This window comes from Diabrotica virgifera, chromosome 2, assembly GCF_917563875.1.
Source record: "Diabrotica virgifera virgifera chromosome 2, PGI_DIABVI_V3a".
NCBI classification, from domain to species: domain Eukaryota; kingdom Metazoa; phylum Arthropoda; class Insecta; order Coleoptera; family Chrysomelidae; genus Diabrotica; species Diabrotica virgifera.
The window spans coordinates 94,511,225-94,538,968 of record NC_065444.1 but is presented as its reverse complement, the minus strand read 5'-3'; the positions used below and the strand labels follow the sequence as shown (position 1 = coordinate 94,538,968).

The 27,744-nt window shown below is 33.7% G+C and overlaps 2 protein-coding genes across 5 annotated transcripts in view; both read left to right on the top strand.

The window, feature by feature from the left end:
- LOC114330391 (ABC transporter G family member 23) overlaps positions 1–27,744 on the top strand; it is a 436,441-nt gene that overhangs the window by 66,141 nt on the left and 342,556 nt on the right. The gene's annotated exons all lie outside the window — the stretch shown is intronic.
- Positions 1–27,744, top strand: part of LOC126880132 (ABC transporter G family member 23-like) — a 384,411-nt gene that overhangs the window by 221,620 nt on the left and 135,047 nt on the right. The window lies entirely within an intron of this gene.

Below are 27,744 nucleotides of genomic sequence, written 5' to 3'. Positions count from 1 at the left end.
TGTCTGACGATTTCTCTTTAAATTTGCCCTTTCTCAAGATAATGAATTTATGCAAACCAAGCGTTCTCACTTATACTACAGTGTCGCGCCCGCTTGATTAGCAATTAAAAAACAAAGGGGTTTTCGATATTGTATTGCAAAAAACTCTTCGGGATTTCATCAATCAATGTTTAAAGAACATCTACCTACCTTGGCAACATTGGAATTTTTAGTTAAATGCCCGATTTAGGGTTAAAAATGGCCGATTTCGCAATTTTCAAAATTTTTAATCGCTTATAACAAAAACTATTGACTTAAGGAGAAAAATCACCAAAGACCTTTTCTCTTTGGAATGATTCAAAAAACCTAAAAAAACTTTGTTCGATGCAAAAATAATAATTTTAGGAAAAACCCATAATCTTTCCCATCGCCTGGCAAGTTCTTATGCTCTTCAGAATCGCCTGTCATTGTACATATTTCTTCTAAATGACTTACTCAAACACATACTTAAATTTAAACTTTACAGGAGAAAGTTTATTTTACCCCCTAAATTTGCACTTTTAGATTCACCTGGTAGATACACGTGCACGGCTGATGCCTGCCAGGTCATGGTTTTTAGCCTTGGTGTGCTATGAATTATTACTAGACAAATTTCAAGCCTTACAGGACGACCGTTAGTCGGAGGGTTCACTAGCTCTTAGACTATAATAATTAATAACTAATTATTAAATTATACTAGGTAAATATACCTTATCGTAGGGGAGCCCAAGCGGGGATTTTCGCAGTTACTCGAGCGCGTCAGATTATCATATGGGGAGAAACCTGGTACCCTGCAGATGTACCTATACCATATATTGGCTCTTAACACAGGGGTGTTCGTTAACGGGGGCCCGAATAAAAATCTATCCTTAAAGAAACTGGAAATTGTCAGATTAAGATAAGGTAAGTTAAGTACATGCAAAAGAGTGTATATTTCAAAAATCTGATGATTTGAGCCGGGCGTAACGAAATGGGTGAGTCCCAAAGTTTAACAAGAAAAAAGCGAATATTTCGCGAAATGAATGACAGATCGAAAAACTAAAAAATATGTGCTCAATATTTTTTTAAAAATCTATCGATCGATACCAAAGACGACTTTCCATGGAGAGGGGTGGGGGGTAAGTTTAATATTTTACGCGATACAAATCCCGCGATATTTCGCGAAATGAACATCAGATCGAAAAACTATAAAATACACTTATTGAATATTTTTGAAAAATCTATCGAATGGCACCAAACACGATCCCCCACAAAAGTGTGGTGGGGGGTTACTTTAAAATCTTAAATAGGAGCCCCATTTTTTACTGCAGATTTGGATTCCTTATGTAAAAGTAAATAACTTTTATTCGAAACATTTTTTCGAATTATGGATAGATGGCGTTAAAATCGGAAAAAACGATTGTTGGAAATGGAAAATTAAATTAAAAAATGGCAAGCGCCCGCTAAAATGGAAAGCGTTACTTAACTTTTTTTGATTTTAGGACCTACTCTTCACAACCCAATAGGTCCCCATAACGCTCTAGTGACTGCACATTTAGCATACTTTGCTCCCTTAGCATTATATACAGTGCTAGTTAAAAGTCCTTACCCCCCTTGTATCTTTTGAACAGTTATACCTATAATAGTGAAATTTGGAAAGAGGAAATAAACAGATGTAAGCTTCTTAACTAGTCATGACAGGTGACGTAATTATGGCAGATGACTTTACAGCGCCCCTGTGACAAATAATTTCAAATGGGACCTTATGGCAAGTGATACCTCGTTTGAAAGGTATTGAAAATACCTATTCATTCATACTAATTTTGTTTGAGTTTAATCTCATTTTGATGAATATATGAAATAAATATAAAATTGTAGTTTCGCATTTAATTAATAAAAATTCAAAATTCCGCATATGATTATTTGTCAAAAAGGTTGAAGTTGACGTAAAAACTACGAGAGAATTGAAAGACGTCAACTTTTTTGACAAATAAACCATAGGCGAATATTTGAATTTTTATTCATTAAATGCGAAAGTGCAATATTATATTTATTTCATTTATTCACCAAAACCAAAATCAACTAAAACCCAAAAAATTAGTATGACTGAATAGGTATTTTGTATATCTTTCAAACGAGGTATCACTTGCCATAAGCTCCCATTTAAAATTATCGGTCACAGTGCCTCTGTAACATCATCTGTCACTATTTCGTCACCTGTCATGACTAGTTAAGAAGCTTACGTTCGTTTATTTCCTCCCTCCAAATTTCACTATTATAGGTATAACCGTTCAAAAGATACGAGGGGGGTACAGACTTTTGACTAGCACTGCATTTTAAAGTGCGTATGCGTTTTGTTGCTAATTTGTCGCCAACTTTTCGCCGACAGGCGACCCGCGAACGCACTTAATATGTTTACATTATGTAGCATATTGGCATTATCAACAAAGAACTAATTAGATGTAGAATATAAATTGTAATAATACTATATGGCGAAACCGTCATATTAACACTGAGATAATGCCAAGAATTTATAAAGCTGGTGTAAGACCAATAATGACATATGCATCAGAAACAAGACCCGATACAATCACAACACAAAGACTACTGGAAACGGCAGATATGAGAGTACTGAGAAAAATTACAGGAAATACGCTGAGAGATCGAAAGAGGAGTGAAGACATTACAAGAAAATGTAACGTACAGTGTATAACTGAATGGACACTAATTAGAAAAAAGAATGGAATAACCACATAAGCAAAATGGGGGAGTATCGTGTGGTCAAAATAGCAAAAGATAACCAGATTCACCAATCGGCAAAAGAAGTATAGGACGACCGCGCAAAAGATGGAATGGCAATCTTCCATAGAGGTATCAATCCGTCAATGAACAAGCAGAGTTGCTTATAAAGAGGTAGAAGAAGTAGAAGAAGAAGAATATCGGGATCATAATCTATCGATTAAAATAAGTTTCAGCTTGCGAATATAAAATCGACCTTTTTCGACAAAAGCCACCCGCCTAATAGTGTTTCTCTAGCTTAATATACAGGTTGTAACAAAAATACAGGTCATAAATTTAATCACATATTTTGGGACCAAAAACAGTTCCATTGAACCTAACTTACATACAAATGTCCACAGAAAAAAAGTTACAGCCCTTTGAAGTTACAAAATGAAAATCGATTTTTTCCAATATATCGAAAACTATTATAGATTTTTTATTGAAAATGGACATGTGGCATTTTTATGGTAGTAGCATCTTAGTCATAGTTAAATCTGGACATCCCATAAAAATTTTATGGTGGTTTTGTTCTTTTAAACCCCCCAAACTTGTGTGTACGTTCCAATTAAATTATTACTGTGGTACCATTAGTTAAACACAATGTTTTTAAAACTTTTTTGCCTCTTAGTACTTTTTCGAAAAGTCAGTTTTTATCGAGATATTTTGAATATTTGTCAAATCCACCACAAATTTTGTATACAGTGAGCACGTAAAGATTGGAATAAATTCATTTTCTCGAGGAAAAATTTCATTTTGGAAAAAAATCCCGAAACGGGTCAAGTTTTATTTTTAAATTACGACTTTTTGGCATATATATCATAATAGTGACGTCACCCATCTGGGCGTGATGACGTCATCGATAGTTTTTCGAATGGGAATATGGGTCGTGTGATAGCTCATTTGAAAGGTAATTATTTAATTCTCTATTCAGTAATATAAACATTTATATAATTATTTATACAGGGTGTCAAAAAAAATTTTTGAATTAAATTTATTGACAAAAAGAAGAATTTATTTAGTTCAAAATACATTTTACTGCTCTCAGAAAACAGAAAAAATGTTTATTTTAAAAATAATCATTGCTTTTCGCTTAAATTAAATGTTCAAACTGTCAAGAGGAAGGTGGGTGGCGGCTTTAATATTGAATTTAAACAAAAAACAATATTTATTTGCCAAATAAACAATATTTCCTGTTTTCTGATAGCATTAAAATGTATTTTGAGTTAAATAAATAACACACATTTTTCTTTTTATGTCAATAAATTTAATTCAAAATTTTTTTTTGGACACCCTGTATAATTTTTTTTGGACACCCTGTATAAATAATTATGTTAATGTTTATATTACCGAATAGAGAATTGAATTACCTTTCAAATGAGCTATCACACGACCCCTATTCTCATTTAAAAAAATTATAGATGACGTCGTCACGTAGATGGGTGACGTCACCAGTATATTACATATGGCAAAAAGTCGCAATTTAAAAATAAAAATTGACCTGTTTCGGGATTTTTTTTAAAATCGTCCATTCTCAAGAAAATTAATTTATTCCAACCTTTACGTGCAAGTATATGGTTAATGGAGACTAGGTAATAACATGAAAATTTATTTATGATTTACATTTTTAGGTATATTTTGAACAATATTAAAAAAGAAGCCAGATCTCGATAAAATTTGTCTTATCGAAAAAATACAAAGAGGCAAAAAAGTTTTAAAAACACTCTGTTTAACTAATGGTACCGCAGAGATAGTTTAATTGGAACGTACACACAAACATTTGGAGGGTTTAAAGGAACAAAACCCCCATAAAATGTTTATGTAAACATATTAAAAAAGAAGCCGCAACTCGATAAAAACTGCCTCATCGAAAAAATATTAAGATGCAAAAAGTTTTAGAAATATTGAGTTTAACTAACGGTATCATAATAATAATTTAATTGGAACGTACACAAAAGTTTGGGGGGTCAAAGGGAATAAAACCCCCAAAAAATTTTTATGGGGAGCACCAGTTTCACTATAATTTTTCTTTAAGATGTTCCTGCATAAGAATGCCTCATACCTCATGTCCATATTTAACAAAAAATCTCTAATAGTTTTCGATATATTCGAAAAAATCGATTTTCATTTTGTAACTTCAAAGGGCTGTAACTTTTTTTATGTGCATATTTGTATTAAGGTAAGTTAAGTTTATTCGAACTATTTTTGGCCCCAGAATATGTGATATAATTTATGACCTGTATTTTTGTTACACCCTGTATATATTTACAAACGTTTTAACCTTTTTTGACCTTTGAAGCAAAGGAAAGTAAAGGACGATTACCGATCAGATGGAGTAGCAGAACAAACCAAATTGCTAAAAACAATGTTTAACATTTTGAATTATCATTTATTTAAAATATACATAATATGCTATAAGTACATTTAATTTCAGGTTTTTGGGTATCTGTTATCAGCACTGATCATTCCATGGCCAATACTGTTCTGACAGGAATATTTCTTCCAATGATGATGTTAAGTGGTAAGAATTATTAAATTTAAATAAAGCAGTATGCATCCACGTTATTCTTCAACCCATCTGGTTTCATTCAATATAAAATCGACTCATACAAAAATATAACGAGAATGTTTAAAACGAAAATGGAGAACTGGTCTTTAAAATGAAGAAGTCTTTGTGCTGTTACTACTGCAAGTATATTTGGCTCCATTTATAATTTTTCTTACTCTTTGTTTGTTCTTTATGTCCACTGATTGTTTGGTATTTTCCCCCAAACACCCTTCGAAGTAAAAGACTAAGTTTTTCAACCTAATACAAATATTTGTAAAATAAAATATTTTTAAAAGATTTTTAATTGAAAAACATATTGGCCCATTTTCCTGGTGACACCTCCAAGGCTTCTACAATATGCAAGCCAGATGGATGCTGCAGTGAAGACAAAAGGGAAGGAATTCTACACTATGCAATTCACAACCCCCCGTCTGCAGCTTGGTAAAGTTCCAACGGAAAATGGACCTAGTTATTCTATAGGAGTAATACTAATATAAAATAAAAATGTATACCATTTTTATTCAGTTGCAATGCGAAGCCAAAACCGTCTTAATTTTTACTTAGATTAGAGAGTGCAGCCAGCACTCTTATCGACGATTTCACCTCTTGTTAGAGGCTCTTCAGAGAATGCATAGGCTGCTTTCTCTACTCCAGGTAAAAACTTTCGACATCTATTAGTCCCCCATTGCATGGGGCCAAAATGGGCCAATATGATTTTCAATTAAAAATCTTTTAAAAATATTTTATTTTACAAATATTTTTATTAGGTTGAAAAACTTAGTCTTTCATTTAGCAGATGCCGCTACGCACCTACTACCTTCACGTCAGTTGCAATGGGGGACTAATAGATGTCGAAAGTTTTTACCTGGAGTAGAGAAAGCAGCCTATGCATTTTCTGAAGAGCCTCTAACAAGAGGTGAAATCGTCGATAAGAGTGCTGGCTGCACTCTCTAATCTAAGTAAAAATTAAGACGGTTTTGGCTTCGCATTGCAACTGAATAAAAATGGTATACATTTTTATTTTATCCTTCGAAGTGTTTTTCTTTGCCATATTTGTAACATTTCGATGCCTCAGAAGCCAATCGGTGTAAGTCAATAAACGTTTAAAATGAGATAAGGAGATGTTTGTGAATGTAGTTGCAGAAAAATAAGGAGCCATGAAAAATAAATAAACCGTACTTATTTATCATAATTTAAGTATTCTATTCATAAATACAAACAAGGAAATTATGATATTATTATATACAGAGTGGGCCAAAGTCCAAAGAAAAGAGTCCACCTCGATATTTGGCAGTAGGTATTTATCAGATTTTAAGGAAATAAAAAAATAGGTCAATTTTTGATCTAAGGAGGACACATTTTTATGGTACATATATCTGTCATTTGTCAACCCCCTCCCTTTCACTTCCCCCACCCCTTATTTTTAAATAGGTAATAGGTGTCGTGTGCTAGCTCATTTGAAAGGTTATTCGATTCTCTTTTCAGTAATATTAACATTAACATAATCACTTACACAGGTTGTCCAAGAAAAATTATTTTGAATTAAATTAATTGACAAAAAAAGAGGAATGTATGTAATTTATTTAACTCAGAATACATTCTACTGCTGAAAACAGAAAAATGTGTATTTGATAAATAAACATTGTTTGTTGCTTAAATTCAATATTCAACCTACCAAGAGGCAGATGGGTGGCAGCTTGAACATTGAAATTAAGCGGAAAGGAATGTCTATTTATCAAAAAACATTTTTTTCTGTTTTGTCTCAGCAATATAATGTATTTTGAATTAAATAAATTACACACATTCTTCTTTTTGTGTCAATTAATTTAATTAAAATAATTTTTTCTTGGACACCCTATATAAATAAATATGTTAATGTTGATATTATTGAATAGAAAATTGAATAACCTTTCAAATGAGCTAGCACACGACCCCTATTTCCTATTTAAAAATAAGGGGTGAGGGAAGTGGAAGGTAAGGGGTTGACAAATGACAGATGTATGTACCGTAAAAATGTGTCCCCCTTAGATCAAAAATTGACCTGTTTTTTATTTTCTTAAAATCTAATAAATACTGCCAAATATCGATTTGGACTCTTTTGTTTGGCCCATTCTGTATAATAATATGTATTACATACTTACATCTCGTAAGTCATTTCTAGGGAGAATGTGACTTACACCGTTTGACTTCTGAAGCATCGATTTATTCAGTTTTTGTCATAGTCCAGATTTCTGAGGCATACTAATTATTGGTCTTATTACAGTTTTATACGTTCTTAATTTAGCTGATTTTTTTGTTATTTAGTATTCTATTGAGTGGATACATGCAACTATTTTCTGACATTAGTTTTTTGTGTATTTCCTCCTGGCTACTTGGTGTACTCGAAAATAAAGTCCCTAAATATTCAAATTTCTCTACCTGTTTAAATTTATACATTTTTCGTTCATCCAATATTTTCATTACATATTGCCCCTGTTCAAATGTCTTGTCCATGCATTCTGTCTACAGTGCTAGTCAAAAGTCCGTACCCCCCCTCGTATCTTTTGAACGGTGATACCTGTAATAGTAAAATTTGGAGGAAGGGAATAAACGGACGCAACCTTCGTAACTAGTCATGATAGGTGACGTAATAGTGACAGATGACGTTACAGAGCCACTGTGACCAATTATTTTAAATGGGACCTTATGGCAAGTGATACCTCGTTTGAAAGGTATTTAAAATACCTTGATTTTGATTTTCGTGAATAAATTAAATAAATATAATATTGTAGTTTCGCATTTAATTAATAAAAATTCAAATGCCCGCCTATGTTTTTTTTGTCAAAAAAGTTGACGTTTTTTCAATTCTTTAGTAGCTTTTACGTTAACGTCAACGTTTTTGACAAGTAATAATATGCGGAATTTTTAATTTTTATTAATTAAATGCGAAACTACAATTTTATATTTATTTCATTTATTCATCAAAATTAGCTTAAGCTCAAACAAAAATAGTATGAATGAATAGGTATTTTCAACACCTTTCAAACGAGGTATCACTTGCCATAAGGTCCCATTTAAAATTATCGGCCACAGAGGCGCTGTAAAGTCATCTGTCATAATTACGTCACCTGTCATGACTAGTTAAGAAGCTTGCGTCCGTTTATTTCCTTCCTCCAAATTTCACTATTATAGGTATTACCGTTCAAAAGATACGAGGGGGGTACGGACTTTTGACTAGCACTGTATATAGTTTTGTTTCGTTTATAATCTCGATTCCATAAACTTTGTATATATTTTTCTCGATCAACTTCTTCTAGTCGTTTCACTACCTCTCTTAATAATTCTTTCTTGCTTGTGGACAGAATTGCTACATCATCAGCGAATGCCAAACATTGTTATTTTACGTGACCTGATCTGTTAATATTAGCCTTTTTTATTACCAGATCCAATACTACATAATATACCTATTAAATAACAGTGGTGACAATGAATTAACTTGTCGTACTCCTTCTTTCATTTAAAATTTTTCTGTTTGTTTATTATTTATTAAGTTTGTTTATTTTGCATTATTTTCTTTTTTAGTGTTAGCTTTATATTTCTTATTATATATTTATTTTTATCTACGTTTATCTATAGGTACTATTTTTGATAAAATTTCTAGATATTTTATATTTTTTTCTCTTTATTTTTTTTTGCTTTTTTCTTTATATTCTATCAAAAGGTTGCTTTAAATTCATGAAGAGTGCCATTGTTGGTCATTATATTCATGAATTTTAGCTTGTATTTCTCTTAAAGTAAATATGTTGTCTATAATAGACTTTTCTCTTTAGTTTAGTCGCAACATAGGGGGTCCAGTGTATACTTTTAAGTCGCCGCGATTTGATGGTGGTATTATAGGTTTTTTGGGTCGCTGAATCTAATGGATGTGGTCTGAAAGCCCAAATGTGGTGCTTTAAATTGTTATTAACAAATTATGGTAAAACTAAAATATAATTAAAACATAATTAAAAGCCCTGTAAATAAATTGATAGTGTTAAGATCTTCTCTGGTGTATTTTTGGTCGCTGAATCGAATGCGACTAGTCGCGATTACTCAAAATCTGTTCTTATCTCGTTAATAAGAAAATAATTGTTTATTCGTCGAAAAGCTCGAAATGCGCTATCTACAGCAAGTTTGTAGTCTTTTTATAGTATTTTTATACGCTAAATCGATTGCCACTAGTAGTAATAGCTTAAACCACGTTCCGACTTTGTTATTAATAACTTATTGCAAAAATAACGGTTTATAGTACGTTCACTCACGGTTTTTGCTCTAAATTTTAAAAAATCACTTGGATTGTCGTGAAATTTGGCATATACGTAGCTAACATGTCAAACAAAACAGTTGATATCGTGCCGATGTCTGTTTTTACCCTTGGGGTGAGTTTCACCCCTTTTCGGGTGAACATTTGAGTTATTTGGTTTTTTGTTAAAAAATGAACATATTCACTCGCAAATAACTCAAAAAGTATTGACTTAGTGAAAAAACTGTATAGAACAAAAGTTGCTTAGAACTAATCAGTTTATCCAATTCCGGACCTATTTTAAAGGTTTCTTTTTTCACCCCCGAAACGGGGTGAAACTCACCCCCAGGGTAAAAGCACACATCGGCACCCTATCACTTATTTTGTTTGACATGTTAGCTACGTGCATGTTAAATTACATGTCATTGCAAGTGGTTTTTTAAAATTTAGAGCAAAAACCGTGAGTAAACGTATTATAAACCGTTACTTTTGCAATAATTTATTAATAACAAAGTCGGAACGTGGTTTAAGCTATCACGACTAGTAACAATCGATTTAGCTTATTTTTCTATGAAAAAGACTACAAACTTGCTGTAGATAACGCATTTCGAGCTGTTCGGCGAATAAACAATTATTTTGTTATTAACAAAATAAGAACACATTTTGAGTAATTGCGACTAGTCGCATTCGATTCAGTGGCCAAAAATACACCAGAGAAGACCTTAACACTGTCAATTTATTTACAAGGCTTCTAATAATTCCTGAAAAACACCTAATTTTACCATAATTTGTTAATAACAATTAAACGCACCACATTTGGGCTTCCAGACCACTTCCATTGGATTCAGCGACCCAAAAAACCTATAATACCACCATCAAATCGCGGCGACCTAAAAGTGTACAGGGGACCCCCTATGTTGCGACTGTGTGTGTGTTTTGTGTTTTATTGGCACTGGTTTTCACAACCAACTGGCCAGTCAATTTCATAATTGTTTTTTAGACTATAACTTATCACTAACTCAGGGGAGTAATGTGTAGTGTGTGTGTTGAGTAAGTGTCTTGTTACTTTGCAAAGTCGACGTCATTGTTTTTGCAAAGAGACGCTAATTGTATCCGAACGTCTGCGGTTGCGACTAGACTATTTTTCTAAAGCCACACTGGTATATTATCCTATGCTACTCTTAAGACTTCTTGCTAACATGTTTTTGATGTGGATTGCTAATTTCTTATACAGGGTGTTAGTAAATAAGTATGAAAAAATTTAAGGGCTAATTTTACATGAAAAATTAATGCCAGTTTGCTCTATAAACATATGTCCGCAAATGCTTAGTTTCGGAGATACCGGGTGTTGAAATTTTTATTTCAAACTGCCAATTTATTTATTGCTCTAAGGCAAGTTGAGCTATGAAAATGAAATTTGGTGAGTTTTAGGAGATAGTTATTACAAATTTTACGACATACAATTAACAATTTTGTATTCATCATTGGCGCGCCTACGGGCAATGGTCTGAATTTTTTTAAAGAAAAAAATAGTACGCCACTGAGATATTTCGAATTAGAAATTATTTTTAAATTCCACGTCTAATTTATGATAAAAAACCTTTCTTTCCTTTTTTTCATATCATGCACCGTTTTTATGCAGAAAAATAAAACATCTTGGCGCATATTTTTCATTTCTTAATACATCATCAAGAACTATCCAATATAATAATACTAAACTAGAACAATAACAGAAACTATTACTAATACCATTTTAACTAGGTGCAAAGCTGCAAGAAATGTTTAAAATGATCTCCTTTACAGGTAACAGAAGAATTTTATATTCATCATTGGCGCGCGTACGGGTAATGGTGTGAATTTTTTGAAGAAAAAAATAGTACGTCACTGAGATATGTCAAACTAAAAATAATTTTTGAATTCCTCGTTCAATTTACGACAAAAAATCTTTCTTGCCTTTTTTTCATATGCGGCGCCGTTTTTATGTAAAAAAATTGAACATCTTAACGTTTACAAAGTATTTGAACTAAGTTTCTATGCATATGGAAACTACCTCAAATACTTGGTAAGCGTTAAGATGTTTTATTTTTTTGTATAAAAACGGCGCTTCGTATGAAAAAAAGGCAAGAAAGATTTTTTGTCGTAAATTAAACGAGGAATTCAAAAATGATTTTTAGTTTGACATATCTCAGTGGCGTACTATTGTTTTCTTAAAAAAATTCAGACCATTACCCGTACGCCCGCCAATGATGAATATACAATTCTTCTGTTATCTGTAAAGGAGATCATTTTAAACATTTCTTGCAGCTTTGCACCTAGTTGAAATGGTATTAGTAATATTTTCTGTTATTGTTCTAGTTTAGTATTATTATATTGGATAGTTCTTGATGATGTACTAAGAAATGAAAAATATGCGCCAAGATGTTTTATTTTTCAGCATAAAAACGGTGCATGATATGAAAAAAAGGCAAGAAAGGTTTTTTATCATAAATTAGACGTGGAATTTAAAAATAATTTCTAATTCGAAATATCTCAGTGGCGTACTATTTTTTTCTTTAAAAAAATTCAGACCATTGCCCGTAGGCGCGCTAATGATGAATACAAAATTCTAAATTGTATTTAAAAAAATTCGTAATAACTACCTCCTAAAACTCACCAAATTTCATTTTCATAGCTCAACTGGTCTTAGAGCAATAAATAAATTGGCAGTTTGAAATAAAAATTTCAACACCCCGTATCTCCGAAACTAATCATTTGCGGACATAAGTTTATAGAGCAAACTGGTATTAATTTTTCATGTAGAATTAGTCCTAAAAATTTTTCATACTTATTTACTAACACCCTGTATACTAAATTTAATAGTTCCACAGCCCTATAATTCTGACATTTCGCTTTATTTACTTTTACATATTTTATTGGTTTTAAATAAAACCTAATGGAAATACACTTCTTCTTCTTCTTCTTAGCAATCTATCGTCCACGTTTGGACATAGTCCTCCCCCAACTCCTTTCATCGGTCTCTATCCTGAGCAACATATTTCCAATTCGTTACGACTACTCTTTTAATATCATCAACCCATCTCATTTGTGGTCTTCCTCTCGGTCGTTTACTTTCGTAAGGTATCCAGTGTTGTATTGCTGCATTCCAACATTGGACTTTTTATGTCCTCGACTTTTGTTTTTGATCTTACCCAGTCGTTCGCCTTTTTACCTGACAGTCGTATACCTAATATTGCTCTTTCCATTGCTCTCTCTGTTGTGGCTGGTTTATTCATATTTGCCTTGGTTAGGGTACAGGTTTGACATCCATATGCCATGATAGGATGGATGCATTGGTTGAACACTTTGCTCCTCAAGTATTGGGGTATTTTGCGGTTCTTAAGTATATAACTAAGTTCCAAATCCCGCTCATGTTAGTCTTGCTCTTCTAGTAATTTCCGTACTTTGGTTCTCTTTATCAAGTTTCAGGATTTGGACTAGGTAGATATATTCCTGGACTTTTTCTATCTCACTGCCATTTATAGTTATAGGTATGGGGTCATCTGTGTTTATCATTATTTTTGTTTTTCTCATATTCATTTTTAGGCCGATGTATTGGGAGCTGCCTGCGAATTCCTCCATCATAATTTGCAGTTCCTCGAATGAGCTCGCTTTAAGCACAACATCGTCAGTGAATCTGAGGTGGTTTAGCTTGTTGCCATAAACGTTAACGCCATAGGTTAACCAGTTTGTAGTTTTGAAGACGTCTTCTAGGGCTAGGTTGAAAAGCTTTGGCGAGATTATGTCTTCTTACCTCACACCTCTCTTAATCTGGATAGGATTTATATTTGGTTATTTGTATTGGTATTTGTATATACACTCACCGACACAAAATTCCGCCACCCAAAATTTTTGATTAAGCTTGTTAATTTATAACTTTATTATTTGTACTCCAGATTTCAAGATTCTTTCATCAGTTTGTAGGTACATGTATTGATGTTGTTTGCTATTACATATTAAGGTAATAAGTAAATTTTTGCTTAGATGGCATTATACGGGGGTGAATGGAAGCGTTGTTTTTTCTTCTAACTTTAGAAAATTATGTGGAAAAATTGGAGGGCTGATTTGTTTCATTCTCCTTTTGTATTATCCTGGAGGTATCACTAAGGTTTTGTTTTTTGAATTATCCGAATATCTCTTTTCTTGTAAGAGCTGTAAATAAAAACACTGCTTTGAAGGTTAATTTAATTAAAAATATTCAACGCATTAATTAACAAAACAAAACAAAATTAACAGCAAAACAAAACAATTCAATAGCGGGTATGTCCACCTTTTGCAGCAACGACTGCTCGCAATCTGTTTAAGCATCAAATAAAGATGTGTTTTGTTCGCCTGGGGAATAGCCAGTGGCGTAGCTGACAGGCCCGCAGGGCCCTCAAGGCAGGGGGGGGGGCGACGTTAGGAGGGGCCCCTTAAAACCTTCAAGCTTAATACTTCTACTTTCTTTAAATTTGGTACCAAAACATATTTTCCTAATAAGCATCGAAAAAGGCAATTTGGAAGAAAGTAATGAAGCGGATAATTGACAACTCTTACTCTTTCCGGGTGCAAGGTGCAATAATTTAGCGTTTCGTGGGCATGTTGCTAGCTTAGATGAAAGTGAATCCCAAAAAGGTAATTTTTTGTCGGTGGATCTTTTACTAGCTAAATATGATCCTGTTTTAGATAAATTAATCGGTAAAAACAATAACTTAAACAAATTACTTGAGCCATTGCAAATAAAAAACGTAGTTATAAATTTGCTGGGCCAAGAAACTGAAAACAAATTTATTAATTTAATTAAAAAAAATTGTTTTTATTCAATAATTCTTGATACCACTCAAGATATTTCAAAACACGATCAGCTTAGTTTCATTTTCCGGTATGTAAAAATAACTTGCGATGAAAATAATTTACCTTCCAAAGTAGAAGTTGTTGAAAGTTTTTTGGGATTTATTTGCATATTAGACCAAAGTACAGAAGGTCCTGTAAATGAAACTTTAAAATTTTAAAATTTATACTATCAAAGCACCTTTCCGTACACAACTGCAGAGGAAAGGTGTATATTCAGGCGTACAAAGGCGCATAACTGACATTGAAAAAACAGTTTCCTATTCCTATCTTCATGTGCATCCCATAATCTGAACCTATTGTTGAATGATGCCGTTGCTGGTGTACAGGAGTTGGTTTTTTACGACATAATTAAGAGATTATATGTTTTTTAGTGTAAGTATTACAATATGGAATGTACTACATAATATGTATGCACTATTACCACTTTGGATTCATCGCGTTTGCCAATCTTAGAAATGTTATGTAAAACCCAATGGTCATCCAGACATGATGCTGTTATGGCTTTGCGTCAAGCTTTCCGACAAGTAATGAAATCTTTAACGAAAATTTCATTGCTAACAAAAAACTATGAAAAATTAGAAGCTAATGCATTAGTAGAGCATATGAATAATTTTGAATTTGCCGGTAACATTACTATTCTAAAATACTTAACTTTATTCAACGAACATTACATTCGACTAACTTTATTCAACTTAATTTTAGCACAAGCAGCAGGAATAGTAGAATCGTGGAGATTAAACCGGAATTTAAAAATAAACGGAAAAAAGTATAAAAAAAAATTTACGATTAGCTCAGCTGCGACGAAAAAATAACTTGTAGTAAAAAAAGTTTTGAAGTTAATGTTTTCAATGTAAATTTAGATATAATATTGCAACAACTTACTAATAGGTTTAGGTTTGTAGGATTAAGAGACATGAAGTTATAATAGGTTTTTATGTCAATTTCCAAAAAAACTATTAACACGAACCGATGAAGACTTATTAAAGAAAGGCCAAATAATTTTCGTAAATGTTTATAATACGGGGCCCACAAAAATTGTCGCGGGGGGGGGTCACCAATCTTCAGCTACGCCGCTGGGAATAGCCCGATTTTCCTCTACCAAGGCAACTGTACCAGATTTTCTGAAATTTTCAAATTTTCATAAATTCTCAATAGGATTGAGATCTGGGCTGCATGCGGGCCATTCTAATCTTATCAATCCAACCTCTATTTTATGAGTCAAACAGTGTTTTTATTTACAAAAGATAATAAAGCTCTTACAAGAAAAAAGATATTCGGATAGTTCAACAAAACACAATGTTGGTGATGCCTCCGGAATAATATGACTATGAAACAAAATCAGCTATTCCATTTTTCCACAGAATTTTTTAAAATTAGGAGAAAATACAACGCTTCCTTTCACCCCTGTATAATGCCATGCAAGCAAAATTTTTTTGTTACCGGAATAATATTTATTATTTATTAAGCTCAACAGGCCGTGAAGGCCTAGGGCTGAAAGATTTAATTTTTCCTTACAATTACTATTACATATTTATATATAATGCTATATCCTATACTACTATAATATATACAATATTACATTTGTTTGTATAAAACACTTAATACTACACTTAACATTATAGTCTTTCCATACATTTCTTCACCACTTCCTTCCATTGTTTTCTGTCCAAAGCTTTTTCTTTCCAGTTTACAATATTACTTTGTTTTAAGTCTTCATATACGCTGTCCTTCCATCTCCTTCTTGGTCTTCCTATTCTTCTTTTTTGTATTGGCTTACGTAATAGAACCATTTTTGGCATTCTCGCCTTTCCCATTCTTTCTATGTGTCCTAAGTATCGGATTCTCTGTGCTTTGATTGCCGTCGTTATTTTTGGTTCATTATATAGTTCTTCAAGTTCCTTATTATTTCTTCTTCTCCATTGACCGTCTATTTTCACGCCTCCATATATTGCTCGTTGTATTTTCCTCTCCCATCTTTCTAAAAGGTCTATTTCTGATTTTTTAAGCACCCATGTTTCACATGCATATGTAGCTGTAGGTCTGATAACTGTTTTGTAGATTCTTATTTTTGTTTTTCTTGACACATCTTTGGATTTCATTAATGGACGCAATGCTCCATACTTTTTGTTTGCTTTTGCTATTCTTGCTTTTATTTCCCCTTCCCCATGTCCCTTTTCATCTACTTTTACACCCAGGTATGTAAATTCTGAAACTCTTTTAAATGCGCATACATTTTCTCCTTCTATCTCCAATGTGAAATTGTCTTCATTTTCTTTATCTGTTTCTCCCATTATCATGTATTTTGTCTTTTCCTTATTTATGAGAAGACCAAAAGGTTTGGCTTGTTTTATTATATTGCTCATTAATTTTGTTAGCTCTTTCTTACTTGTCGAAAAAAGTATAAAAAAAAATTTACGATTAGCTCAGCTGCGACGAAAAAATAACTTGTAGCAAAAAAAGTTTTGAAGTTAATGTTTTCAATGTAAATTTAGATATAATATTGCAACAACTTACTAATAGGTTTAGGTTTGTAGGATTAAGAGACATGAAGTTATAATAGGTTTTTATGTCAATTTCCAAAAAAACTATTAACACGAACCGATGAAGACTTATTAAAGAAAGGCCAAATAATTTTCGTAAATGTTTATAATACGGGGCCCACAAAAATTGTCGCGGGGGGGGGGGGGTCACCAATCTTCAGCTACGCCGCTGGGAATAGCCCGATTTTCCTCTACCAAGGCAACTGTACCAAATTTTCTGGAGGCCTAGGATGACGGCAAATAGCTTTTTTTTATTCATCCCATAAATTCTCAATAGGATTGAGATCTGGGCTGAATGTGGGCCATTCTAATCTTATCAATCCAACCTCTATTTTATGAGTCAAACAGTGTTTTTATTTACAAAAGATAATACAGCTCTTACAAGAAAAAAGATATTCGGATAGTTCAACAAAACACAATGTTGGTGATGCCTCCGGAATAATATGACTATGAAACAAAATCAGCTATTCCATTTTTCCACAGAATTTTTTAAAATTAGGAGAAAATACAACGCTTCCTTTCACCCCTGTATAATGCCATGCAAGCAAAATTTTTTTGTTACCGGAATAATACCAAACAATATAAATACATGTACCTACAAACTGGTGCAAGAATCTTGAAAATCGGAGCACAAATAATAAAGTTATAAATTTTCAAACTTAATCAAAAATTTTGGGTGGCGGAATTTTGTGCCGGTGAGTGTATGTGTATGGAATTTGTATATGGAAATACACAATCGGGTTAAAATCCTTTAAGGAGCTTGCATTTACCATATTATTGTTCTTTTAGGATTGATGTGGCCAACAGAGGGAATGCCTCCAGCTTTAAGAATCTTCTCCAGATGCCTTCCATTTACGATGGCCATCGAATCATTGAGAAACGTATCCAAAAGAGGTTGGTCGATTGACAACTTTCAAGTATACAGCGGGATGGGTGTAGGGTTTATGTGGACAGTATTCTTCGGAGTTTTGAGTGTGTATTTGATAAAGAAAAAGCGATAGTCAGTAAATATTTTTATAGGAAAAAACAAAAATAATTTAATCAAGTTTGGCATTACATATTTTACCATAGGTACAATTTCGAGTGATTGTAGAAAATAAATTATATATTTACATATTTGTATATTTTCAACGACAAAAGTTATTGAAAAATACAGAAACTATTGTAGTGCTAGCGGTTGGTATTTACTAATATTACGTTCTTTAAAGGTAAAATATTGCAAAACCTCTAAGTTTTAAAGAACTCTAGGATTGACATGGAATTTAGCATACACATAGCTAACAAGTCAAAGAAAAAAAGTGATATTGTGCCGATGTGTGCTTTTGCATTAGGGGTGAGTTTAACCCCCTTTTGTGGGTGAAAAATATATGTTCGAATTAAGTCCGGAAATGGATAAAATGACTAATTCCAAGCAACTTTTGTTCTATAAAGTTCTTTTACCAAGTTAATAGTTTTCGAGTTACTTGCGAGTGAATATGTTAATTTTTCTACAAAGTAACCACGTTTGCAAACGGTTTTTCGCAAATAACTCAAAAAGTAAGTATTTGGTCGAAAAAAAAAATTCTTATCAAAAATATAGCACATAAAAAAGTGAAAAACATGGTGTATATATTAGGTCACTATACCTAGCAGAAGCAGAGTTATAGCTAATTAAAAATAGGTCCATATTCGTCAAATTCCAAATCGAATATTTTAATGTACCATAATAAAAAAAACAAAGCACTTTTTTGAGGAAAACTCATTTTAACTTTTTTAGAGTGTTTAAAAATGCTTATTTTTGTTTTTAAAAAAATTTTTTAGCATCAAAAGTAAACAAGTTACGCTCAAAATAAAGTTGGTCCCTTTTTTTTGGTAAGAAATCGAGAAAATCACCCCCTAATTAGCATTTCAAATGAACTTAATTGTTACCACCTTACAAGTTTTTTACTCGCATATGTATTTATCATATGATCTGTAAGTTTCATCGGTTCAAAGTCCTTATTTTTGAAAGAGCTGTAGTTAAAAGGGCTTGAACGAGTCACTTATCACGAGTGTATGCAAATTTAGAAACATCGAATCTTAACCAATTTTTGTCTTACAGAAAAACAAAAAAATACAGAATATTCAGAAAAGTAAAGCAGACTTTTTTTATTGTTTAAGATTTTTGGTATCTCTAACAATTTTTAAGTTATTTGAAAAAAAAGCATTTTTTTCAAAATTAATATTTTTGAAAATTTTACTTTAAAACCAATTTTTTTTAATAAGCACTTTGAATCGATGAAACTTACCGATCATATAAACACAACATAAATAAAGTAACTTGTGAAGCGGTAACGATTAATTTTATTTAATTTGCTAATTGGGGGATGATTTTTCTGATTCTTTTTTGCCAAAACAAAAGGGAACAACCTTATTTTGAGCGTAACTTGCTTACATTTAATGCTAGAATTTTTTTTAATAAATCTTTTTTTAAACACTTTAAAAAAGTTGTAATGTGTTTTCCCCAAGAATGCTTCATTATTTGGATATTTCACATTGAATTATTCTATTTGGAATTTTTCGAATACCATTCTATTTTTCAATAGCTATAACTCTGCTTTTGCTAGGTATAGAGACCTAATATATACACCGTTTTTTTCACTTTTTTTATTCGCTATAGTTTTGCTAAGAATATTTTTTTCGAAAAAATGCTTACGTATTGAGTTATTTGCGAAAAACCGTCTAAAAACGTGGTTATTTTGATGAAAACTGAACATATTCACTCGCAAATAACTCGAAAAGTATTGATTTGGTGAAAAACTCTATAGAACAAAAGTTGCTTAAAATTAGTTAGTTTATCCATTTCGGGACTTGCCTTGGACATATATTTTTTCACCGCCGAGATGGGGTGAAACTCACCCCCAGGGTAAAAGTACACAGCGGCACCATATCACTTTTTTTCTTTGACATGTTAGCTATGCGTATGCCAAATTTAATGTCAATCCAAGCAATTCTTTAAAATTTACAGCAAAAACCGTGAAAGAATGTACTATAAGAGAAATATATCAAAAAGAAAGGTTATACATTTATTTTTCGCATTGAAAAAATATTCACTGATGATTTTTTAGTACAATATTAGAAATACACTCCTCACAACCATAAATTTGTATAGTTTTTAAGAGTTTTAGTATTGTTTAAGTGTAAATAAAGAAATAAAACATTTATTTTCAAATTTATTTTAGTACCTATATATACTATGATTCCCATCGCCCTGGAAAGTTGCAAAATTATTCTAATTCCCACACAAGGTACCCTAGCTTCTTCTTCATATACCATGTCCTTTCAGAATGTTGGTTACCTCCACAGCTGTCTTAATTTTATTTAGTGCCACCCTAAATAGCATCAACACCGTACCAATCTAGCAAGTTCTTCAACCATGAAGTTCTTCTTTGTCCTGGACTGCGTTTGCCCCTTGCATAATATTTTGTAGCAACCTATATTTGGGACCTCCCCTTCTTCTTCAGCCTGTTTGCATCTACTCCTGGACAAAGGCCTCCCCATGAGTTTTTTACTCTTCTCTGTTTTGTGCTATTCGGTGCCAGTTTCTCCCCCACTTGTGCCTTCATGTCGTCTAGCCATCGTTTTGTGGTCTTCCTCTACTACAACTGTGTTCGCATAGTCTCCAATGTACAATGTTTCTCATCCACCTGTCGTTGTTTTGCCGTGCCACGTGTCCTACCCAGTTCCATTTCTTTTGCGCAAATCTCCCATTACATCTTCCACCTTCGTCCTGCTTCGCACGTCCTCGTTGCGTATATATTCTCTCAGAGATACTGCCAACATAGCTCGTTCGATGGCCCTCTGTGTTATTCTTAATATATTGGCTCACAACTCTGTAAGTGTCACGGTATCCATTCCACAAGCCATAACTAGTAGAATACAACTTTTTCATTAGATTTATTGGTATCTTTTTGTTTTTCAATCCATCACTGAGTCTTCCTACTGCTTCTCAAGTCATTCGGATTCCCCTAGTTATCTCTGCCGTTTGATTCTGTTTGCGTAGTTTGATCGTGTGACCTAGGTATACAGGGTGTATCATTAAGAATGTCGAATCTCTGAGTTGTAGATTCTAGACCTCAAAATATTAAGATTTAATCCTTCTTCTTCTTCTTCCTTCTTGTATGTAGGCTTTAAAGCCTGTTTCTTCTTCAATATTATCCTCCTAAATTGTTTAGGTTATCGCACCACCTTTTTATTGGTCTGCCAATACTTCTTCGTCCATTTGGTGACTTATCTCGTGCTATTCGTACTATCCTATCCTCTGCCATTCTACTAATGTGTTCGTTCCACTCCTGTTTCCGTTTTGTCACCCATCCATTTATGTCTTCTATATTGCATGATCTTCTTATGTTTTCGTTCCTCTCCCTATCCAACAGACTTTTCCCTGATATTCGTCGGAGTATTTTCATCTCGGTTGTTTCTAGTAGTCGTCTCGTTTTAGATGTGTCAGGCCTTGTCTCCGCCGTGTATGTTAATATAGGTCTAATTGCTGCTTTATAGATTCTTGCTTTTGTGTCTTGTCTTAGCTGTTTGTTCTTCCAGATTGTGTCATTGAGAGATCCCGCCGCTTTACTTGCTTTTAAGCTTTGTTGTCGTACTTCCTCTTCAACATCTCCGTAACTGGTTATATCTATTCCCAGGTATCTAAACCTTGCTTCCTGCTTTATTATTTTCCCATCAATTTCGATTTTACATCGTAGTGGGTATTTAGATGTTGTCATACATTTGGTTTTTTCTGCTGATATTATCATATTGTATTTCTTGGCTGTTGTATTAAAGATGTGTGTTAATCTTTGGAGATCGTCTTCTGTCTCGGCGATTAATGCGGCGTCGTCTGCATAACACAATACTTCGATTTCTTTATTCCCCATTCTGTAACCATGACCTTTACGTACTGCTTCTATTATTTCGTCCATTATTATATTAAAGAGCAGTGGGCTTAACGAGTCACCTTGTCTGACTCCACTTTTTACTGGTATAAACTGCGTTAGTTTTCCATTTATCTTTGCCTGTATTCGATTATGAGAGTAGATGTTTTCGATGGTTTGTATAATATTGATTGGTATGTTTCTTCTATACAGTAAATGTAAGACGTCTTCGACTTGGATGCGATCGAAAGCCTTTGTCAGGTCTATAAAATATAAATATGCTGGTTTATTGTACTCAATGGCCTTTTCTGTGATTTGTCTCAGTACAAATACGGCGTCTACGCAGGATCTTCCGGATCTGAATCCTTGTTGTTCATCTGATAAAGTTGTTAGTTTAATGATTTTGTTGGTTAGGACTTTTGTGGTTAGCTTAAGTGCGGTGTTTAGTAGATTTATACCTCTATAATTGTTGGGGTCTTCTTTGTCTCCTTTTTTGAACATTGGTATCATTATGCTGTTTCTCCATGCGTCTGGTATCTTGCAGTGCAATATTAGTTTTTGTATAAGTTTTGTCATCTCTAGGGTTATACTTTCTCCTCCGTATTTTAGAAGCTTGTTGGTTATTCCGTCTGGTCCTGGTGACTTCCTATTTTTGAGTGAATTTATGGCTACCCCTACTTCCTGAAAACTGATTTCAATTTCCTGTCTTAATTCAGGTAGGTTATTATTTTGGTTATTATTTTCCTTTCCTTTAAACAGTTCCGTCAAGTATCTTTCCCATTCGTTTGCTGGTATGTTATTGTATTCCTTCAATTCTGCCATTTCTTTCCGTTGGTTTCTTATGAATCTCCATATTTGTTTTTGTGTTCCGTAGAAGTCGCTTTCCATCCTTTTTGTAAACTGTTCCCAGTGTTCATTTTTTGTTCTTCTTACCAATTGCTTTGTTTCATTTCGTATTCTTCTATAGGTGTCTCTGGATTCTGGAGTGTTTGATGTTTTATACTTCATGTAGGCGTCTCTCTTCTCTTTACATTTCTCTTTTATTTCTTTTCTGAACCATGGTGTATTGTTGTTGTTTCTTTTGTTCAGTATGACTTTGCGTTTTCCTAGAGCTTCTGTTGCTGCCTCTTCAATATTGTTTTTAATTTTCTCCCAGCTCGCGTTTATATCTTCGATGTCGTCTATCTGCTTCAGCTGTATCTTCTGTGCTAGCCTCCTTTGGTACATTTCTTTGGTAGAATCGTTCCACAGTGATTCTACATTGAATTTTTCCTCGGTGATTTCCTGTGGAAAATGTTTTGGTGTTAGTTTCATTCTTATTTTTGCTAGGACTAATTTGTGTTCACTCCCTGCGTCTGCCGAGTTTAAAGTTCGAATATCTAGAATCTGCTCTGGGTGGATTTTTCTATTAGTGACTATAAAGTCAATCATAGATTTGTGCCCCCTGGAGTTTTCAAACGTATATTTATACTGAAGCTTATGGTCGAAAAATGTATTATTGATTCGCAATTCGTTAAAAGCACAGAGATTAGCCATGAGTTCTCCATTTGAGTTGACATGGTTTTCATTGAATCTTTGTTTTACTCCTGGAACTATTTCATTTCCGATTCGTGCATTAAAATCCCCCATAATAATTAAGTGTTCTTCATGAGGTATGTTGTCCAGGATGGTTTGCAACTGTTCGTAGAATGCCTCTCGTTCCTTCTTAGGTTTGCAGTCCTCGGGGCTATAGATAGATATAACATTTAATTTTTGGTACTCCATTGTGATGTTCATATGTATTATTCTTTCGGAGATGTAACGGCAGTTACTTATGTTGTCTTTAAATTTTTTATGGACAAGTATACCTACGCCTGCTCGTGCTCGTTCTTCTTTCTTCACTCCACTATATGCTAAAATATATTGGTTATAGTCTCTTTGACCTTTACTTTTCTTCTTGGTTTCTTGGATTGCACAAATGTCTATGTTTTTGTTTATCAGTTCTTCGATTATCTCTTGGTCTTTGTTGTTGAACGAAGTTATGTTCCATGTTGCTAATCTGATTGTTGGCTTCTTTTTCCTTCTCGTTTTCCTTTTCTTTGCGTGGTTCGTCATCTTAGGTTCCGTCGGGTTCCGAGGCTTTATATCGGTTCTTTGAGCCTTGTTTTCTTTTATAATGGGTAGGATGCTAACCTGGCCCATCAACCCTCCTCTTTTTTCCGGGCTTGGGACCGGCTGTGAGTGTGAGCGTGACTTCTGAGCTACTCAATCCACTTAGTCTTCGCGCTCACAACCCCCAGGCAGAGTTTTAACCCAAATCACTTAAATAAAATATGGCTCCTTACTGAGTTACAGGGTGTTTTATTTAAAAATTTAAACACTATTCTTACCATACTTGGCAAAAAATGTGGCAACTATACACCCTATTAAATTGTGATAACTAAACGTTTCTAGCTACTACTAGAGGCGTACGACAGGGGATAGTGAATGGTTGACCCCCCCAAATTCTACGCCACGGGGGGAATTACTATTTTAGTGCAATTTTTCGATGCTCCAATACTTTCTATGTAAATAGTATACTTTTGATGGGTAACCATAAAGTCATTAGTTTTCGAGATATTTGAAGTTATTGAAATATGAAATGGCACAGTTATTTTGAAAAAAGCCGGGTTGACATTAATAGTGAATAACGAACGTGGTTCACACTAAAAAACAAGCGTTATCTACGCTTCTGTGCAATACGTTTTGTGAGAAACGTTATTGTGTTTACACTGGGCACGAGAGATTTATGTGTTAGTAGTGGACATGTCATCATCATTTGAATTTAAAGGCTACTATTCATAGGCATAACCAGGGGGGTTTGGGGGTTATAACCCGCCCCATTTGGATGTACTTTGAGCTTTATATGCAATATCATTACTATTCCATACCCCTCAGAGACCATCCAGTTCTTGTAACCCCCTTAGGATCATCCTGGTTACACCGCTACTACTATTACAACAAAGGATATTAGATGCTACTATTACAACCTGCCAACTAATAGCTATTAATTCTCTAGTTACTCTAGTACATGTTTTGCAGAAGAATTTCAAATTTCGAGGTGAGCAACAATTCTTTCGACTGCTGCGTTTCGTGCGTCATTCTTTTTTACTTTTCGTCAAAATCATTCCAGAGTACAGGATCACTTTCGTATAATTCTACAAATCTAACATATAACGGTCTACCGTTCATTCAGATGCTCATTTTTGAGGGTAAAAACACGTGCTTAATAAAATACAAACTCTCTACGACTGTCTTTAGAGCGTGAAATATTTAACATGTTTAATGTCTATCGTGGCGTGGCATAGACTATTCGTGCGATAATCATGCTGCACGAACATCTGTTTACATTAGTCGTGTAGCACGGACCAACTACGTAAGTGTGAGCCACGTTCGTTATTCACACTAAAAAACAAGCGTTATCTACGCTTCTGTGCAAATACGTTTCGTCAGAAACGTTATTGTGTTTACACTGGGCACGAGAGTTTTATGTGTTAGTAGTGGACATGGCATCATCATTTGTACCTATTAGAGGCTACCTGCGAATAATAGCTATTATTTCTCTAGTACATGTTTTGCTGTAATATTTTCAGTTAACTATTCTAAATGGGAAATAAGCCACAATTTAACTAAAAAATGATATTATAAAACGTTTCGACGTCCAAATGGGACGTCGTTGTCAAAATACAAACTACTAATAAATTAAACAAAAATTTTGTTGCTTAGTAAAAAATTCTTCTAATAATTTAATTTAATCTGACTCATTGATATCGGAAATTCAGACATGTATTATACATTTTAAAGTAGAAGACTTACTAATCGTGGTATTTTCTTTCTATTGACTTCCTCTTTTATTAGGAATTAGCGACACAATTGGTTTCATTTAGCATAATTAGAGCCGCTTCTTTGATTTTTCTCTTTTTACTCTCTGTTTATTTTAGGACTATACTTGAATCAGTAAAATTTTCAATTTCAAGATTTCAAGCTGAGCAACAATTCTTTCTACTGCTGCGTTTCGTGCGTCATTCTTTTTATACCTTACGTCAGAATCATTCCAGAGTACTTACAGGATCGCTTTCGTACAATTCTACAAATCGAACATATAACGGTCTCCGATTCATTCAGATGCTCATTTTTGTGGGTAAAAGCACGTGCTTAATCAAATACAAACTCTCTACGACTGTCTTAGAGCGTGAAATATTTAACATGTTTAATATCTATCGTGGCGTGGCGTAGACCGTAGACCAGTGGTTCCCAACCTTTTTCCCATGATCGCCCCCTTAGACAGGTTTCACCAGTTGTGAATACTATAATCGCCCCCCTCCCCAATTAAATTGAAATAAAAAATTAATCAGTACAATATTGGTTTATTTTTACATTTCGTAAAATGATACATGGTAAGTCATCATTCAATCTTCGCTTGTCCACTGCTGGACATATATCTCTCTCATAATTTTTCCTCTATTTCGATCTTGTGCCTCTTGCATCTTGTCCACGTGTTGGTGAACAAGGTTAGTAATAATTGTTAATTTTTCCCTTGGGCCTGGTGATACTCACATAATTTCTTTATATCTGGCTCAATGTTGGTTAATAGCTATTTACCTCAAATCCCCTCCAAGGTGGAGGCAATATGTTTGAAGATCCTCAGAATAACCACATGATGATTTCTGGGGAATTTGGTCAGACCTCCTCTCTGTATATTTTCTTCAAAAGTAGATAGTTTGTCAATGAATGCTGCGACTAATCCCTTCGCTTTGGCCATATTTATGTTCTTCCTTTGTAATTCCAGATTTGTTCCATTTAATTTTTCAGAAATATCTGATAGTTAAGCGATGTCATTTCGCTTCTCTTGTAGTGCTGTACTCAGTGTGGGGTCAGTAGTTATCAGAAATTCGATAACAGTATCCATGAGGTGCAGAACCGCCGTAAGCAATTCCCTTTCGAAAGCCAGCGGACTTCCGTATGACTGGAGTAGCAATGTATTAAATATCTCATCATTTTCTTTACAGAGTGTCAGAGTGTACGAAATATTACGTCATTCTTTGGTTTTGCTTTAATTTTATTTACCTCATCTATGACAAGACCAATATTTACATATGAAGCACAGACATGGACCTTCACAAAGGAAAATATGGAAAGGATGGCCAATACTCAAAAGGCAATGGAAAGAAAAATGCGGGGTATCAAGCTAAGTGACAAAAATAAAAATACATGGATCAGAAATAAAACCAAAGTGAAAGATCTAAACAAGCATGCAGCTACTCTCTAGTGGAAAACGTGACAAAACAACAGACAAAAAGACGGAAGATGGAATGAAGCGATGATCCACTGGAGACCTTGAGACCGTAAAAGAGGAAAGGGCAGACCACAGATGAGATGGTCGAATGACCCAAAAAGATACGCTGAGACCAGATGAACAGGATTATCATTGAACGAGGAAGAGTGAAAAAATAAGGGGGAGGCCTACGTTCAACTTTGGACAAATGAAGGGCAAAAGATAGATATATGACAAAACGACCACAATTTCGGCCGTACACTTTTTGTTAGAGTCAGATCGGTAGAGTCGGTACCTACTCTCATCATTCTTATCGCACTTCTATCCCTTTCTCTTTTGTGCGGATGTTCGCCCAATACGAAAGCTCGATAAAAGGAAAATGCAGAATTAATTATAATGTATTACTTACCTATAGAAATAAATTGTATCATGATTCATGGCCCTCTGTTATTAGACGAGATGTTTGTGTTATTATTACCTGCATTGGTGTACATTTAATTACTTTTTATTATCCTATGGATATCCGATCGAAAGTACTGTTTTTTGTTCTCTATTACCCATTTCTCGTTTCC